This window comes from Eurosta solidaginis, chromosome 3 (genome assembly GCF_040869045.1).
Source record: "Eurosta solidaginis isolate ZX-2024a chromosome 3, ASM4086904v1, whole genome shotgun sequence".
Lineage (NCBI taxonomy): Eukaryota > Metazoa > Arthropoda > Insecta > Diptera > Tephritidae > Eurosta > Eurosta solidaginis.
In genome coordinates this window covers 192,901,701-192,920,556 of record NC_090321.1, presented here as the reverse complement: position 1 = coordinate 192,920,556, position 18,856 = coordinate 192,901,701, and the positions used below count along the sequence as shown (strand labels likewise).

General features: G+C 37.8%; 1 protein-coding gene across 7 annotated transcripts in view; it reads right to left on the bottom strand.

The window, feature by feature from the left end:
• LOC137244812 (uncharacterized) overlaps window positions 1-18,856 on the bottom strand; it is an 84,706-nt gene that overhangs the window by 29,000 nt on the left and 36,850 nt on the right. The gene's annotated exons all lie outside the window — the stretch shown is intronic.

Genomic DNA, 18,856 nt, shown 5'->3' with positions numbered 1-18,856 from the left:
TTGGAATATTTACAATACTTCGATGGGTAACTGACTCGTAAAACGGTCATTCTCATTGTAATCTGTAAAATTTCAAAATAACAATTGTTATACTTGATACAACAATTTTCAAGGTAGGCTGACTATCATCACTGTTTTTTGTTGGATCGACCTCGTTTTTGTTAAATATGCGCTGTTTTTCCCTCAGTGTAGTTAACTTTAATGTGCCCTGCAGAAGTTTGCGGAATTTTCATGTTTTTCGTGTTGGAGTTAACAGAAAAGTCTATGGCACTTACGCTCCCTTAAATACAACTATGTCTGAACACAACTATTTCTCAAATTTTTTGGATTTAGATTTAACGTATACCAATTGGTTATACAGTTCAAACTAGAAAGTTATTTTTTAAGTAATATTTAATTTACACTAGTTATACTATAATCTTAAGTGTCTGCTGTATATTAGACATACAAATAAATAAATAACTAAAAAAGTAACCGGTTATCAGAGTAAGCGGGTAAAAAAGTAACCGGGTATAAAAAAAGAGTAAGCGGTTATAAAATAGTTACCGGTTATAAAAAAATAACCGGTTACATAAGAGTATGCGGTTATAAAAAAGTTACTGGTTATAAAAGAAAAGGTTCCAAATATATCTAAGCACCGAAACCATATGTCTTAAACAAACCATAGATTTTTATATTAAAGGTTTTAATGCTAATCGGTCGATACCAAATTTATTTATATAAATTTTATGATTTGATCAAAAATAATATAAAAATATACTAAACAAATAGAGGCAACATTTTAATAAAACTAGTTTTTCTAGGATTGTTTTACAAAAGCCATAATTTGTACCATTTCTTTATTTCTTAGAAACTAAATTTTGTGGGTGGATCGACACAAAAAATATGAGCCATATGACATTGAAAATACTTCGTTCTTTTAATTTGCAAATTTGTGCGCTAGATGTGAGTCGCAAATCTGATAACGTGTGTATGATAAATTTGCTACATAAGTATGTATATGCTTACATAAATAACTTAATTATGCCTAAAATATAATTTAAATATTTGTGCATCGAAATTCTTTAGAAGTGTTATTCTGCCTTTTGTTTTCAGCAGCATTCACGCGTACACCCTGCATGCGTGTAATTTCATACAAATGTAATTTCGTGCAAATGTTTGCAGGTACTATAAAGTAGTTTGTCAAAAAAAAAAAAAAAAAGAAAAAAATGCTATACAATTTGACACCGTATTGCGATTCGATACATTTCACTACTATTCGAAGCAATTCGATTCAATAAAATAAGTTACATCAGGCGTTAAAAGCGAATCTTCGGAAAATCGAATACTTGTAAGTGAGAATTCTATCGAAAGCTGTGTTGTGATACAAAGCTCCAATTACACTTCAATAACAAATTGTATCGAGTGTGTTTGAGCTGCGTGCTGTACTGATGCATAGTCGGCCACGCACAGTGGGTTCAAATTGGAACTTAGCGTACATAATCCACTATAACTTTAATATTTCAACAGATTTGATATATTTTTTTTTAATGAAGAAATTTGTTATTTAGAAAAGCGTAGTTGAGCCCAATTTTTATTTATTTTTTATTTTTACACTTTTTTCTTTGCAAACTGCGAAGTAATAAGAAATGTTGAAGCTGATTCACTGTTCTGATCTTGTTAATACATTTTGTACAATAAGGCCCAGGATGCAATAAAACTAGACGTGTGAAGTCAGTAGTACAACAGCACAATTTGAAGGCCCTGATAATCCGGTCATGAATTTTTAGTTAGTAGGGAGGGAACAATTTTGGTACTTTTTTGCTACATCTTTACTACGTTAGTAATTCCACAATAGGTTAATAGGAAGAGTAAAAATAACATAAGGATACATTTAAGAGTTATACAACTTTTTTCAAGCATCGCTGCTATAAAATCTGCGCCAATATATTTTTACATCATTCAGCTTTTGCTACTTCATGCGTTTCCCTCTTGATGGTTGGTCTACATAAAAGTTGGGTCTTGGAACGACATACCTTTAATCCCGAATTTTCTTCTGTTTGCCCCTCGCATCTCCATGGAGTTGTTCCAAATTGTCAGTCATCTTATTGACGTCAACGGCTTGTTTCCATATTCCTTAGTTGGGGACCATGTGTTACTCTGAAGATTCAAACATTCAGTCTTTTCATTTCAGGAGCTTCGGAAATCCGATGCAGTGAAGTAATGCCCGCGGAATCAGCTCCAAAAAATGAAAATAATGCCAGCGGACCCTATTTCTTATACAAAAAGAAAATAATGCCGTCGACAAAAGGAAACACAAACCCCAGGCTTATTTTCCTGCACGCCATTTCATATTTCAGAAAGGTTAGGTAGTATTTATTATGATACTAAAATAAAAATAAAAAAAAAATTTTAAGCACTTCCTTTATGTAAATGGAAAAAATTTACGAAAAATGTCTCCTTATATAAAGACATATTCTTGCTAAACTTTGATTTTTAAATTTTGACATAGAAATTGTAAAAATATTTATGAGAAGTAAAAATATAGCGTGCTCCGCCTACCATACCGTATGCCCTGGGTTCGCACCCCGGGCAAAGCAACATCAAAATTTTAGAAATAAGGTTTTTAAAGTAGAAGAAAATTTTTCTAAGCGGGGTCGCCCCTCGGCAGTGTTTGGCAAGCGCTCCGGGTGTATTTCTGCCATGAAAAGCTCTCAGTGAAAACTCATCTTGCTTTGCAGATGCCGTTCGGAGTCGGCATAAAACATGTAGGTCCCGTCCGGCCAATTTGTAGGGAAAATCATGAGGAGCACGACGCAAATTGGAAGAGAAGCTCGGCCTTAGATCTCTTCGGAGGTTATCGCGCCTTACATTTATTTTTTTATTTATTTTTTTAAAAATATAAAAATGGAGCGCACATTATTTGGATTGGAAAGTTGGTAGGAAAGGAGATATTATTAGTCAATCAATTGCGCTCCACCTTTATATTTTTACTTCTCATAAATATTTTTGCAATTTCTATGTCAAAATTAAAAAAATCAAAGTTAACAAGAATGTGTCTTTATATAAGGAGACAATTTTCGCTGATTTTTGTCCATTTATATAAAGGAAGTGCTTAACATTTTTTATTTTATTTTTATTTTCTCCTTTTCTTACATTTTCTCGGTGTCTTAACCTATCTGTTAAGTTTTACGCTTGTAGCTCAATGAGAACTTACATAAAAATCAATCCCAAAATTCCCTCGGTTCCGCTTGATTTTTATACTCAGTTGAGCAGAGCTCACAGAGTATATTAACTTTGATTGGATAACGGTTGGTTGTACAGGTATAAAGGAATCGAGATAGATATAGACTTCCATATATCAAAATCATCAGTATCGAAAAAAAATTCGATTGAGCCATGTCCGTCCGTCCGTCCGTCTGTCCGTTAACACGATAACTTGAGTAAATTTTGAGGTATCTTGATGAAATTTGGTATGTAGGTTCCTGGGCACTCATCTCAGATCGCTATTTAAAATGAACGATATCGGACAATAACCACGCCCACTTTTTCGATATCGAAAATTTTGAAAAATCGAAAAAGTACGATAATTCCTTACCAAATACGGATAAAGCGATGAAACTTGGTAGGTGAATTGAACTTATGACGCAGAATAGAAAACTAGTAAAATTTTGGACAATGGGCGTTGCACCGCCCACTTTTAAAAGAAGGTAATTTAGAAGTTTTGCAAGCTGTAATTTGGCAGTCGTTGAAGATATCATAATGAAATTTGGCAGGAACGTTACACTTATTACTATATGCCTGTTTAATAAAAATTAGCAAAATCGGAGAACGACCACGCCCACTTTTTAAAAAATTGTTTTTTTAATTCAAATTTTAAAAGAAAAGTTAATATCTTTACAGTATATAAGTAAATTATGTCAACATTCAACTCCAGTAATGATATGGTGCAACAAAATACAAAAATAAAAGAAAATTTCAAAATGGGCGTGGCTCCGCCCTTTTTCATTTAATTTGTCTAGGACACTTTTAATGCCATAAGTCGAACAAAAATTTACCAATCCTTGTGAAATTTGGTAGAGGCTTAGATTCTAGGACGATAACTGTTTTCTGTGAAAAAGGGCGAAATCGGTTGAAGCCACGCCCAGTTTTTATACACAGTCGACCGTCTGTCCTTCCGCTCGGCCGTTAACACGATAACTTGAGCAAAAATCGATATATCTTTACTAAACTCAGTCGACGTACTTATCTGAACTCACTTTGTGTTGGCGTAAAAAATGGCCGAAATCCGACTATGACCACGCCCACTTTTTCGATATCGAAAATTACGAAAAATGAAAAAATTGCCATAATTATATACCAAATACGAAAAAAGGGATGAAACATGGTAATTGTATTGGTCTATTGACGCAAAATATAACTTTAGAAAAAAACTTGGTAAAATGGGTGTGACACCTACCATATTAAGTAGAAGAAAATGAAAAAGTTTTGCAGGGCGAAATCAAAAGCCCTTGGAATCTTGGAAGGAATACTGTTCGTGGTATTACATATATAAATAAATTAGCGGTACCCGACAGATGATGTTCTGGATCACCCTGGTCCACATTTTGGTCGATATCTCGAAAACGCCTTCACATATACATCTAAGAGCCACTCCCTTTTAAAACCCTCATTAATACCTTTAATTTGATACCCATATCGTACAAACACATTCTAGAGTCACCCCTGGTCCACGTTTATGGCGGTATTCCGAAAAGGCGTCCACCTATAGAACTAAGGCCCACTCCCTTTTAAAACACTTATTAACACCTTTCGTTTGATACCCATATTGTACAAACGCATTCTAGAGTCAACCCTGGTCCACTTTTATAACGATATTCCGAAAAGGCGTCCACCTATAGAACTAAGGCTCACTCCCTTTCAAAATACTCATTAACACCTTTCATTTGATACCCATATAGTACAAACAAATTCTAGAGTCACCCCTGGTCCACCTTTATGTCGATATTTCGAAAAGGCGTCCACCTATAGAACTAAGGACCACGCCCTTTTAAAATACTGATTAACACCTTTCATTTGATACCCATATCGTACAAACAAATTCTAGAGTCACCCCTGGTCCACCTTTATAGCGATATCTCGAAAAGGCGTTCACCTATAGAACTAAGGCCCACGCCCTTTTAAAATACACATTAACACCTTTCATTTGATACCCATATTGTACAAACGCATTCTAGAGTCACCCCTGGTCCACTTTTATAACGAGATTCGGAAAAGGCGTCCACCTATAGAACTAAGGCCCACTCCGTTTTAAAACACTTATTAACACCTTTCGTTTGATACCCATATTGTACAAACGCATTCTAAAGTCAACCCTGGTCCACTTTTATAACGATATTCCGAAAAGGCGTCCACCTATAGAACTAAGGCCCACTCCCTTTCAAAATACTCATTAACACCTTTCATTTGATACCCATATAGTACAAACAAATTCTAGAGTTACCCCTGGTCCACCTTTATGGCGATATCTCGAAAAGGCGTCCACATATAGAACTAAGGCCCACGCCCTCTTAAAATACTCATTAACACCTTTCATTTGATACCCATATAGTACAAACAAATTCTAGAGTTACCCCTGGTCCACCTTTATGGCGATATCTCGAAAAGGCGTCCACATATAGAACTAAGGCCCACGCCCTCTTAAAATACTCATTAACACCTTTCATTTGATACTCATATCGTACAAACAAATTCTAGAGTCACCCCTGGTCCACCTTTATGGCGATATCTCGAAACGGCGTCCATCTATAGAACTTAGGCCCACGCCCTTTTAAAATACTCATTAATACCTTTCATTTGATACCCATATCGTACAAAATAAATTCTAGAGTCACCCCTGGTCCACCTTTATGGCGATATCTCGAAAAGGCGTCCACCTATAGAACTTAGGCCCACTCCCTTTTAAAATTATCATTAACACATTTCATTTGATACCCATATCGTACAAACAAATTATAGAGTCAGGCCTATCCCTAAATGGCGTCCATCTATAGAACTATGGCCCACTTCCTCTTAAAATACTCTTTAATACCTTCCATTTGATACACATGTCATACAAACACATTCCAGGGTTACCCTAGGTTCTTTTTACAACATGGTGATTTTCCCTTACTTTGTCTCCACAGCTCTCAACTGAGTATGTAATGTTCGATTACACCCGAACTTAGCCTTGCTTACTTGTTCTAAATATCTCAGTCCGTACGCCCCCTAGGGAAACTTTTTGTATTGTGTCATCGGCTGTCATCGACCTCTGAATTAAGCGCTAAATTTTTAGCTTAGGTTACTTAAAACCCGGTTTCAAATTTCCAAATTATCTAATTTTTTCGATCCGTGCGCAACCTAACGGAATTTTTTACCCCGTTGTTCCTTTGTCACGGTGTCTTGGTCTCTGAGGTTCCATATCCATAACCATTTCCAATGTGATCGATTAATGGTGCCTTAACTTAAAAATCGTGAAAAATTCATAAAAAATGAAGAAAATGCAAAAAATTGCAAACATATTCCACAAAAAATAAGTCTATTAGTCATAACGTATCCAAAACAATGAAAAAAATTTACAAAAGGTATTAAATTCACCAACTCAAATATTTTTAGGTTATGGATATGGCAAGAAACCAAAAAGCAATTGGTTGGCTATGTTATGGTTATGTCGTTAGCGTTATGGTATGGCACCATTAATCGATTACATTGATTTCCATAAGGTAGATTCGATCAGCTGTTCTATCTGGTTATGGTTTTATGGTTATAAGTCACCATTAATTGGCCTTTAAATCTTCTCGGCGTCTTATCCTATCTGTTAAGTTTTACGCTTGTAGCTCAATGAGAACTTACATAAAAATCAATCCCAAAATTCCCCGCGTTTCGTACGAATTTTCTAAATATCTCATCTCGGTCGCCCCCTAGTGAATCTTTTTGTATCGTGTCATCGGCTGTCATCGACTACTGAAATAAGTTTGAAATTTCAAGTTTCTAGCTCATCGATAAGTTACTTAAAAGCTGGTTTGAAAATTTTCAAATTCTTATCTACCACCTAACGGATTTTTTTTTGTAGCTCAATGAGAAGTTGCTTAAAAATCGATTGCAAAATTTGTATAAAGAGCGGACAAACATTCAACCGACCTAACATAAAGGAAGTAAAATAAAAAAAAACAATAAGCAGCACTTGTATAGGATGATAAACCTTAACAACTTCAAACTTCCACTTCGTTATCCTAAAATTCTCTGATGTATAAAACTGCCTTCTCAAAAATAAAAAAATTATGAATAAAAGGATAATGAGCTCTAAGCTCCAATGAGGGCGCACTGTGCCACGCCGATATGCAGTTTCAAATCAGCGGAAGTATTTTTTCCTTTAGCAAAGCTGACCGATCGATAGATTTTTGAGATTTTTTATTGTTCTTTTTTAATACTTTTTAATCTTTTAAAATTCCTCTTTTTATTAAATTTTTTTTTATGATATTAGTAGCTTATTTAATTTCTAATTTTAATTCTTATTGCATTTGCTATTATTTGTTCAATTGTGTAATTAAACGATAAAGAGCAGTTTTTCAAACTAAATGTTATTACAAGTTGGGCTGCTTGTGGTTACTGTTCACTGCTGTACTTTAAGTAATGTAATTAAATTTTTTTGTTTTTTTTTTACATTTACAGCTTTATTATTTCCATGCAATATTATATAGCTGGAGCCCGTTAACATGATTTTTTTTAAATCCTTTTACTTAACAGAGTATCTCACTAACTGCCTCCCAACTAACAATCGTGCAATCAAAAGGCACTGACTGCCTTTGTTAATACACGTTATGTCAACTACTGAATTTGCATTGAGAAAAAATAAAAACCATATAGGCAAATAATTTTTTAAATGTTCGCGCTGAAGTTATTGATCAAACAACAAACTATTCGGCTGGCTTACAAATAATAAAATAAAGGATGGTTTGTTTTACTGTGTTAAAGATGTGTGAATAGATAGAGCTATAACTTGTAGAAGATATTACATTACAACTTAGCATAGTTTAAAGCACTCATATATAACCATGTATATGCTTGCAAATGGATGTTGGGGCCGTGTGTAGAAGTCCACGAAAGTGGGGAAAGCTTCTGACCGCCATTCACCTGGGAATGGCCAGAGCGATTCTTTTGCATGCGGTTCAAGCAGCTCACTACTGCCGGTCGCTTGCGGCCAAGTATCCTCTGGGTAGCCGCTAAACACCCGTTTAGCGGTGAGCTAATGTGAGAAGGCGACAACCTGGCTAGGCCACTCTGACATAATCGGTTTAAGGGCTAGCCGGGGGAGATTTCATCGGCAGCGTCTGTACACCTCTAGGTGCGGCTGCAAGCGGGCGTCTGTCTTGGAGCAAGCGGCTCGCTATATAAACGTGCCAAGTAATATTTTCACCCCCGCTGAGCGGGTTGTGCGCTGGGCTTGGGACCCGCCACGTAAAACCATACTCCAATGAAATATAACAACAAGCCTCGGATAAATACACTCTCTATTGATGACGACCATGGCAAACGTTTGAAGGACAATGAATTGAGGGCATGCACCTGGAACGTCCGCTCCCTGAATGGGATTGGTGCAGATGCCCGGCTGGTTGATGTCCTCGTCAAAGCAAAATCTGACATCACCGCCATCCAAGAAATGCGTTGGACGAAGCAAGGAAGAAAGAAGATCAAAAATTGTGACATATATTGGAGTGGCCATGCGAATAAGCGCAGTTTCGGCGTCGGATTCGTGGTGGGAGAGAGACTTTGTCGCCAAGTGCTGGCGTTCACGCCTGTGGACGAGCGTCTCGCCGCTATTCGAATAAAAGCAAAATTTTTTAATATATCATTCATCTGCGCCCATGCGCCGACAGAGGAGAAAGACGATGAGGTGAAAGACACTTTTTATGAACAATTAGAACGCACATACGAGCGCTGCCCCCGTCATGATATAAAAGTCGTGCTTGGCGACTTTAACGCCAGGGTGGGCAAAGAAGGTGTTTTTGGCCCTACAGTCGGAAAGTTCAGCCTACACAATGAAACTTCTCCTAACGGACTGAGGCTGATTGACTTTGCCGGTGCTCGAAACATGGTCATATCAAGCACGAGGTTCATGCATAAAAAGATACATCAAGCTACATGGCTGTCTCCTGATCGAAATACTCGCAATCAGATCGATCACGTTGTGATAGACGGACGGCATGCCTCCAGTGTTTTAGATGTGCGAACGATCCGAGGACCTAACATCGATTCGGACCATTATCTCGTTGCAGCCAAAATACGCACCCGCCTCAACGCGGCTAAAAACAAGGAACAAAAAACACAAGGAAAGCTAGACGTCGAAAAGCTTCAATCACAACAGACTGCCAATGATTTCGCAACTCGACTCTCACACCTGCTCTCTGAGGGCACAACTCATCCTGAAGGAATACAGGAGCAGTGGGAGCATATCTCCAAAGCACTTCATACTGCCGCCGAGGAAAAAATTGGTTACCGGCGGCCACGAAAAAACAACTGGTATGATGAAGAATGTCCCGTTGCAACCGAAAGAAAAGACGCTGCCTACAGGGCTACGTTAAAAGCGAGCGCGACAAGAGGAGTGTGTGAACGCTATCGTGAGTTGAAAAGGGAAGCGAGACGCCTTTTCAGGAAGAAAAAGCAGAAGCAGAAAGGCGTGAGTGCGAGGAGCTTGAGCTGCTAGCCACCAGGAATAACGCCCGAAAATTCTACCAAAAAATACGGCGACAGACGGAAGGTTTTAAGACCGGGGCAAATTCCTGTAGGAATGAAAACGGCGACCTTGTAACTGATGTCCAGAGAGTGCTTAGATTATGGAGGGAACACTTCTCTGCTCTCCTAAATGGAGGCAGCAATTCACCGCGCAGAGATGAAGAACCCGATCCCGCAATCGATGATGATGGAATATATGTCCCCCCGCCCGATTATGACGAAGTTAGAATAGCAATAACCAGATTGAAAAACAACAAGGCCGTGGGCGCTGATGGATTTCCTGCGGAGCTATTCAAGTTCGGCGGCGAGGAGTTGGTAAGGCGCATGCAGCAGCTTCTTAGCAAAATATGGGCGGACGAAAGCATGCCCGACGGTTGGAATCTAAGTGTTCTTTTCCCAGTCCACAAGAAGGGGGATACTGCAAAATGCACCAACTATCGTGGAATCAGCCTTCTTAATATCGCATATAAGGTCCTTTCAAGTGTATTGTGCGAAAGATTGAAGCCCACCGTGAACCGGCTGATTGGACCTTATCAGTGCGGCTTCAGACCTGGTAAATCTACCATCGACCAGATTTTCACAATGCGCCAAATCTTGGAAAAAACCCGTGAAAAGAGAATCGACACACACCACCTCTTCGTCGACTTTAAAGCCGCCTTCGGCAGCACGAAAAGGAGCTGCCTATATGCCGCTATGTCTGAATTTGGTTTCCCCGCAAAACTTATACGGCTGTGCAAAATGACGTTGAGCAACACCATCAGCTCAGTCAGAATTGGGAAGGACCTCTCCGAGCCGTTCGAAACTAAACGAGGTTTCAGACAGGGTGACCCCCTATCGTGCGATTTCTTTAATTTGATGCTGGAGAAAATTATACTAGCTGCAGAACTTAACCGCACTGGAACAATATACTATAAAAGCGTGCAATTACTGGCATATGCTGATGACATTGATATCATCGGCCTAAACACCCGCGCTGTTAGTTCTGCTTACTCCAAGCTGGAAAAAGAAGCGGTAAAGATGGGTTTGATGGTGAATGAGGACAAAACGAAGTACCTGCTGTCATCGAGCAAAGAGTCAGCGCATATGCGCCTTGGCAACCACGCTACTGTTGGCAGCCATAATTTCGAAATAGTAAAAGACTTCGTTTATTTGGGAACCAGCATCAACATTAGCAACAACATCAGCACTGAAATCCAGCGAAGAATCAATCTTGCCAATAAATGCTACTTTGGACTAGGTAGGCAATTGAAAAGTAAAGTCCTCTCTCGGCGAACGAAAATCATACTCTACAAGTCACTTATCGTACCCGTCCTGCTATATGGGGCAGAAGCATGGACCATGACAACAGCAGATGAAGCGGCTTTGGGAGTGTTCGAGAGAAAAGTTCTTCGAAAGATTTATGGACCTCTACGCGTTGGCGATGGCGAGTACCGAAGAAGATTTAATGAGGAGCTGTACGAGCTATACGCAGACATCAACATAGTCCAGCGAATTAAAACGCAGCGGCTGCGCTGGCTAGGCCATGTTATGCGAATGAAAGATGATGCTCCGGCCAAGAAAGTGTTTCTATCGGAACCCGCCTATGGAAGCAGAGGTAGAGGGCGGCCCCCACTCCGTTGGAAGGACCAGGTGGAAAACGATTTAAACTCCCTTGGTGTGACCAATTGGCGCCGGTTGGCGGAGCGAAGGAGCGACTGGCGCGCCTTGTTGGACGGCCATAACCGTTTAGACGGTTAAGCGCCAATTAAGTAAGTAAATAAGTAAGTATATGCTTGCACATATGTACGTTTGCTGATATGTGTATATCCTTCACTGAAGATGAATAGATAGCGGTCTCATATTTCAGTCAATAAATTTCCCTAGGTAAAAATCTTTGAGGTCTCAGAGATCTTCATGGCATTCTCATAACGATTTATACATCCCCTCTAACTTTTCTAGCTTAAAGAGATATAAAATTTTCCGCCAGTACTATAGCTTATAAAGTCAAATATTTTTATACCCGGCGTATACTGGCGCACCAAGGTATTACTTATCCTTTGATTGGATAGCTGTAGTACGTAATGGCATAAAGAAATCGAGATAGATATAGATTTATTTACATTAAAATTATCAACATCAAAAAAGATTTTCTTTGAGCCATGACCCTCCGTCCGTTAACACGATAATTTCAGTAAAAATTGAGATATCTTTACGAAATATGGTAGACCAGCTTATCTGGACACAGAACAGATTGGTATTGAAAATGGACGAAATCGAACGATAGAAAAAGTACGATAATTTGTCAAAGACCGATAGGTTAGGTTAGGTTGAACTGGCCGGTCCATGAGGACCTCACATAGACTGAATGAGTCCGTCGTGTTACCAGAAGTTTGTTTTAACGATCAAACTGAAAAACCCTATCAAAAACCAGGACCTATGTTATAATATAACTTCGCCTTCTTGGCAAATACTAAAAGCTTTCTAGGTCTTAAGCCACTTGCCACTTGAGATAACCGATAAAGTGATGAATTTTGATGTGTGTGTTTACTTTAGGACGAAAAATACATTAAATAGTGAAATCTAAAAAAAATTGCGTGGCAGTCTTATTTAGAAAAAGAAAAATTTAACCCAACACCAGTCCCAGTACCAGTCCCAGAAAGAGCAACACTATAAGCGACACCAAAAGAGAATTGCCTGGTTGATGCAACAAAACCGAATATCACAATAAAAATTACTTTACTTCAAAGCTCTCATCAACAGCTTTCATTTGATATTCATATTGTATAAACACATTCTAGAGGTATCCGGGTCCAAGCTTTGGCCTATATCTCGAGACCCTAGTCATCCAGGTCACTCATTGACAGCTTTCAGTTGCTACTATTGATATTCTACAAACACATCCTAGGGTTACCGGGTCCACGTTTTGCTATTTATATCAGGACTCTAGCCACCTAGAGAGGTAAAAATATGCCTAGAGACCTCCGTGGGGGAAACTACATAATCATGCACATTTTTGCATTATTACATTGTGTAGTTTAGGCACCATTGTGTAACAACATACAGACATTCGCATTTATTTTCATAAGTATATAAATTTAATTGAAGGAATCATCCGTTAAGCCTATTGGCCTAGTTTTGATTTATATTTTTTTTACATACGGATGAATATCTACGTACCTGAAACTTCAAATAAGCTTTTCTTTGTTTTATTACTGTTTTTTAACAGAAATTCCACTTAATTTTGATCTTATTTATAAAATTTTCGTGTCACAGTGTTAGTGATTGAACTCCTTTGAAACGGCTCGACCTTTTCTCATGAAATTTTGTGAGAATATTGAGTAGGTCTGTGAATCTTATCTATGTTTCATACCCCAAAATAGTAGGGGTGATCCAGCCCTTAATTATATCTTTCATGAACATGAAATGGTATATTAACTTTGGTCCGATGTTTGTACCGTTGAGAAATATACAATATAGACTCACCATTAAGTATACCGAATTGATCAGGGCGCGAACTGAGTTGATATAGCCATGCCCGTCTGTCCGTCCGTCCGTCTGTCTGTTTGAACGCAAACTAGTCCCTCAAATTTTGATATCTCAGATATATCCATGAAATTTGGCACAAGACATTTGTCGGATCCGGTAGGATCGGACCACTATAACATATATCTCCCATACAACCGATCGTTCAGATAAGACGATTATGGTCATTGCTGCCGCACTTTAGAAAGTATAAATGGGAAACTTGGTGATATATATTCTAATATAGCATAGAAGATATCCTCAAAAAATCACTTTGATCGGAGCTATATATAGTTATATCCCATACAACCGATCGTTCAGATAGAAAGATTTTTGGCAATTTCTCCCTTAATTTAGAAAGTATAACTGTGAAACTCGGTGGTATATATTTTAATATATCATGGAAGATTTCCTGAAAAAATTACTTTGATCGGAGCTATATGTATATTAGGGCGGGTCGATTTAAAAATCGCTCATTGCTCTGTGAAAATCGTATTCTAGGGATCAAAATAACAAACTTTGCCGAAGGAACCATACCTCTAAAACGAATTCTGATGTCCCCCCCTTTGGGTCGAACTTTTGGGTAGGGGCAATTTCAATTCTACCTGCTGTGTCTTGTGGTGGCTTAAAAAAAACAACACAAGCAGTTTTACGACATGCAAATGCATCACAGTGATGCCTTGGTTTTAAAAGGGGGTTGTAAAAACGCTATTTTCTAATAATTTTTTTTAATTTCTTTTCTACTACTAAGCTAAATTCATTTTTTCATTTACATATGTTCTGATTAAATAAATTTCTAAAGAGAAAAATAAACCCCAAAAAGAAAAAACATAGGCATTTCAAAGTGGGATTTTTAAAAAATTTGCCCCTACGACCCAGAGGGGGGGACATCAGAATTCGTTTTAGAGGTATGGTTCCTTCGGCAAAGTTTCTTATTTTGATCCCTAGAATATGATTTTCACAGAGCAATGGGCGATTTTTTTGCCTCCCCACAAATCGACCCGGCCTAATGTATATAGTATATACCTATCCCATAGAACCCATCGTTCAGATAGAAAGATTTTTGGCCATTTCTCCCTTAGTTTCCAATATAAAAACGTGAGACTTCGTGATATATATTCTAATATATCATAGAAGATTTCCTGTAAAAATCATTTAATCGGAGCTCTATATAATATATATCCTATACAACCGATCGTTCAGATAAGGGGGTTTTTTGCCATTTTTATACTCAGTTGAGCAGAGCTCACAGAGTATATTAACTTTGGTACGTAGGTTCCTGGGCACTCATCTCAGATCGCTATTTAAAATGAACGATATCGGACAATAACCACGCCCACTTTTTCGATATCGAAAATTTCAAAAAATCGAAAAAGTGCGATAATTCATTACCAAATACGCATTAAGCGATTGAAACTTGGTAGGTGAGTTGAGCTTATAACGCAGAATAGAAAACTAGTAAAATTTTGGACAATGGGCGTGGCACCGCCCACTTTTAAATGAAGGTAATTTAGAAGTTTTGCAAGCTGTAGTTTGGCAGTCGTTGAAGATATCATGATGAAATTTTGCAGGAACGTTACTCTTATTACTTTATGTCTGCTTAATAAAAATTAGCAAAATCGGAGAACGACCACTCCCACTTTTTAAAAAATGTTTTTTTTTAATTCAAATTTTAAAAGAAAAGTTAATATCTTTACAGCATATAAGTAAATTATGCCAACATTCAACTCCAGTAATGATATGGTGCAACAAAATACAAAAATAAAAGAAAATTTCAAAATGGGCGTGGCTCCGCTCTTTTTCATTTAATTTGTCTAGGATGCTTGTAATGCCATAAGTCGAACAAAAATTAACCAATCCTTGTGAAATTTGGTAGAGGCTTAGCTTCTAGGACGATAACTGGTTTCTGTGAAAAAGGGCGAAATCGGTTGAAGCCACGCCCAGTTTTTATACACAGTCGACCGTCTGTCCTTCCGCTCGGCCGTTAACACGATAACTTGAGCAAAAATTGATATATCTTTACTAAACTCAGTTCACGTACTTATCTGAACTCACTTTGTATTGGTATAAAAAATGGCCGAAATCCGACTATACCACGCCCACTTTTTCGATATCGAAAATTACGAAAAATGAAAAAAATGCCATAATTATATACCAAATACGAAAAAATGGATGAAACATGGTAATTGTATTGGTCTATTGACGCAAAATATAACTTTAGAAAAAAACTTGGTAAAATGGGTGTGACACCTACCATATTAAGTAGAAGAAAATGAAAAAGTTTTGCAGGGCGAAATCAAAAGCCCTTGGAATCTTGGAAGGAATACTGTACGTGGTATTACATATGTATATAAATAAACTAGCGGTACCCGACAGATGATGTTCTGGATCACCCTGGTCCACATTTTGGTAGATATATCGAAAACGCCTTCACATATACAACTAGGGGCCACTCCCTTTTAAAACCCTCATTAATACCTTTAATTTGATACCCATATCGTACAAACACATTCTAGAGTCACCCCTGGTCCACGTTTATGGCGATATCTCGAAAAGGCGTTCACATATAGAACTAAGGCCCACTCCTTTTTAAAATACTCATTAACACCTTTCATTTGATACCCATATCGTACAAACAAATTCTAGAGTCACCCCTGGTCCACCTTTATGTCGATATCTCGAAAAGGCGTCCACCTATAGAACTAAGGCCCACGCCTTTTTAAAATACTCATTAACACCTTTCATTTGATATCCATATCGTACACAAAAGTTCTTGAGTCACCCCTGGCCCACCTTTATGGCGATATCTCGAAAAGGCATCCACCTATAGAACTAAGGCCCACTCCCTTTTAAAATACTCATTAACACCTCATTAACACAAAAATTCTAGAGTCACCCCTGGCCCACCTTTATGGCGATATCTCGAAAGGGCATCCACCTATAGAACTAAGGCCCACTCCCTTTTAAAATACTCATTAACACCTTTCATTTGATACCCATATTGTACAAACGCATTCTAGAGTCACCCCTGGCCCACGTTTATGGCGATATCCCGAAAAGGCGTCCACCTATAGAACAAAGGCCCACTCCCTTTTAAAACACTTATTACACTTTTCGTTTGACACCCATATTGTACAAACGCATTCTAGAGTTAACCCAGGTCCACTTTTATAACGATATTCTGAAAAGGCGTCCACCTATAGAACTAAGGCCCACTCCCTTTAAAAATACTCATTAACACCTTTCATTTGATACCCATATAGTACAAACAAATTCTAGAGTCACCCCTGGTCCACGTTTATGGCGATATCTCGAAAAGGCGTCCACATATAGAACTAAGGCCCACGCCCTCTTAAAATACTCATTAACACCTTTCATTTGATACTCATATCGTACAAACAAATTCTAGAGTCACTCCTGGTCCATCTTTATGGCGATATCTCGAAAAGGCGTCCATCTATAGAACTTAGGCCCACGCTCTTTTAAAATACTCATTAATACCTTTTATTTGATCCCCATATCGTACAAAGTAAATTCTAGAGTCACCCCTGGTCCACCTTTATGGCGATATCTCGAAAAGACGTCCACCTATAGAACTTAGGCCCACTCCCTTTTAAAATTATCATTAACACATTTCATTTGATACCCATATCGTACAAACAAATTCTCGAGTCAGGCCTGGCCCACCTTTATGGCGATATCCCTAAATGGCGTCCATCTATAGATCTATGGCCCACTTCCTCTTAAAATACTCTTTAATACCTTCCATTTGATACACATGTCATACAAACACATTCCAGGGTTACCCTGGGTTCCTTTTACAACATGGTGATTATATCAACATTCAAGTTGATATTTAAAAAATCTTTTATTTTGATTTTAAGTATACAAATTTATTTTTGTTTATTTTTGAGTTTAGATATTTTCCAACTAATTAGAATTTTCTTTTTTTGAAGTTATTCAAAATTTTAAGTTAACACGAAAACTCAATTAAAATTATTTTAAAAATTAAAGTAAAGAGTACAAAGTAGTTAACACTATATTTACTCCAAAATTATTTTAAAAATTAAAGTAAAGAGTACAAAGTAGTTAACACTATAGTGATTTCCCTTACTTTGTCTCCACAGCTCTCAACTGAGTATGTAATGTTCGGTTACACCCGAACTTAGCCTTCCTTACTTGTTTATTTTATATTTATCTTAAAAATCGTTTAGGTATGTACACCTGTTCACTATATATTTCTTATCTTATACATCCGATTATTTGGAGATTACGAACGGGATAAGATTATTGTTCAGCCCCATTCATGAAAGGTATGAAGTCTTCGGCACAGCCGAAGACATTCCCGCCCTTACTTGTCTTTTTTTACAAAATCTTTTGTTTTTATTTTTTTATGAAACAGCTTTCAAAAATACATACAACCCTAATGGATGGTGGGAGTAGGAATGTGAGTGGGACTGGGAGTCGGACTGGGACTGGAACAGGGAATAAGGGATGGAGAAGAATTAAAAGAATTAGAGATAAAAATACGAGGGAGGGAGAAAGAGACTGAGAAAGAGATAAAGTTAGGCAAAGGTAGAAATAGCTGGAGCGGGGGAGGGAGAAGGAGAGGGAGTTAGAGAGAAAAGAAGAGATAGAAAGACGGAGAGGTAGAAAGAGACGAAGAGAGATAGGGCGAAGGAGAGCAAGAGATAAAAACTTATTAAAAGTTGGGGAGCTAGAAAAAAGTTAGGGCAGAACAACGTTTGCCGAATCTAGTATTTCTATTTAGGTTTTGATAAGTGTTTTTTTGGCTGTGGCTGCACTAGTTATAGTGATAAAATGTAATTTATTCTGAAAATATGTTTCGTCATTTTCTTATATAGATTTAGTGCTCTTACGGTACCATGAAAACGAACATTGGAGTTAGGCTGTTATTGCTTGCGACCATATGGTGCTAAATGTTGCATATTTTTCTGAGCACTTGATAGTGTTTTAAAAATTTTAGGCGATGGAGTTTTAGCATGGCGAAAGCTGGTATTCGGGGTTTAGCCGGGCTGGGCTGTATGTGTCTTCAGAAAATGTTACCTATGCCGGCTCTCAGAAACTTGAGAAAAAAAGAGTTATCGGTTAGCTGTAATTTTGTAAGAAAAAATTATAATCAAAAAAAACTTTTTTTGAAACTCTTATTATAAATGTCATAAATGGCTGGGTGCCTGGTTCTTTCAAAGAGGATATAACTATTAACATAAGAGGCACCAGTTTGCTACGAGTGGCGAGGTACTCGCTGGAAAACAAAAAAACCATGCTGAGTATTTTCTATGAGGGAGTTTTTTTAATTGCCTCCCATTTATTCATGCGGTGTAGTCACCTTGTGCAATTGCGATTTTTGGAAAGAGAATTAACAAATTAATTAAGTAAAATCGTTAAAATAAACACAAATACACTACAACAGTATATAGAAGCGTTTTATGCACATCTCGCGCAAAAAAGAACCAGCGACTAGCTCATAGAAAACATCGAGCAAATGGCTACGGGTAGCAGACGGACGTTGCTGTTGTAGCGATAAGGACACTCTTCGAAGGCCTTGGGGAGTGCTATCGATGTTGATGATCCTTTGCCGGAT